We start from the raw sequence: 1,542 nt of genomic DNA on the forward strand, positions 1-1,542 counted from the left end.
ATATAAAATGACTTTCTCAGATGAATTTCATATCTTATTGTGTGTCTACTACGTGCCAGGCACCGTTCTAAGCTCTTTGCCTGTGTTTAATTCTCACGACAACCCTTTCTTTCTTTCATTTTTTTTTCCTGCCTCAGGTTTCTTTGAACAAACAGCACAGAAAGGACATGAGCCCCATGCAGACAGCAGCCCAGGGGTCACACCAGTCCTTCTATCCTCACATCAATAGATGAAGGCCTCTACTCTGGCGCCTGAGGGGCCTGGGTGCCTTTGGGAGCCGGAGCTGGAGCCAGAGCTGCAGCTGAAGCTGCGGCCTTGGTCTGAGCCTTGTCCGTGGCCTTTGGCCGGCAGAGCCTGAGCTCCTTGGCGATGCAGGCACCAGTACGTTTCCCGAGCTTGGGGTGCGCAATGTAGGCAAGTCGGCTGAGCTTGCGGCTGCTGCCCTGTGGGACCTTGGGCTTGACCCCCTTGGGCTTTACGGGAGCCTTAACAGCCTCGTCACGTGCACTCGTGGCCTTGGTGGTGCTTCTTGTTGTGCTTCTTGGCAAAGAACATGTTCCTCAGGAACTTGGGGTCCACCCCCTTAAGAGAGTCGTATCGTTGTGATTAGGGTTTTTTGATGCCGTTTCTGTGCGATTTCTGGTTGTGTGGGGTGTGGTTCTTTGACTTGGCCATGTCTCCATTGGAGCTGGGAGATCCCGAACCGCCTGGGCTTGACAACCCTTTCTTTAGTAGGGACAATTATTCTCCCATATGATGGTTAATTTTATGTGTCAGTTTGACTAGACCAGGGGTGCCTAGATATTTGGCTAACATTTTTTCGAGTATGTCTGTAAGACTGTTTCTGGATGATATTAACATTTGAATTGGTAGGCTGAGTAAAGCAGATTGCCCTCCCCAATGTGGGTGGGCCTCACCCAATCCATCGAAGGGCTGAACAGAATAAAGGCTGAGTAAGAAGGAATTCTCTCTATTTACCTGACTGTCTTTGAGCTAAGACATCAATCTTCTCCTGCTTTTGGACTTGGACTCGGACGGGAACTTGCACCACTGACTTTCCTGTGTCTCCAGCTTGCCAGAATGTTTGCCAACATCAGTGGTGAATATAATGCAATAAAAGTGGTTTGGAAAAGTAAGTCTTATAAATCTTCCACCAGCGTGTTTGGGGGATGTATTTATCCTTGTTCCTGCTTCCATTTCCCTCTTTGGGGAAGATTCTCAAAAGGACCCAAGATTGAGTTTTTGGGATTGACATTTGTTATATAAAATTTAAAAGGAAATTAGGATCCCGTTTCTCTCTTCACTATTGTGCTATTTAGGAATTTTTCTTATTGAAGAGGTCTTTCGTCTCTGCCTGCAGAAAGTACAGGGCTATATTACTTTATCATTCTGCTGTGCTAGCTTTCCCATCTCTCTTCCCCTCCTCCATTTCAAAATGGTTTGGTCAGAAGAAACTGGGATACTGGTCCATTTGTCATAGCATACAGCAGAAGTTCTGAAGCTCTAAGAAAACCCTAACCTGGTCAACTTTTATAAACAACA

The 1,542-nt window shown here is 46.6% G+C and overlaps 1 pseudogene; it reads right to left on the reverse strand.

Moving 5' to 3' along the window:
• Window positions 1-239: 239 nt before the first annotated feature.
• On the reverse strand, window positions 240-731 carry LOC105086180 (large ribosomal subunit protein eL29-like; annotated as a pseudogene).
• Between the last annotated feature and the right edge of the window lie 811 nt (window positions 732-1,542).

The sequence above is a fragment of the Camelus dromedarius genome, chromosome 5, assembly GCF_036321535.1.
Source record: "Camelus dromedarius isolate mCamDro1 chromosome 5, mCamDro1.pat, whole genome shotgun sequence".
Classification (NCBI taxonomy): domain Eukaryota; kingdom Metazoa; phylum Chordata; class Mammalia; order Artiodactyla; family Camelidae; genus Camelus; species Camelus dromedarius.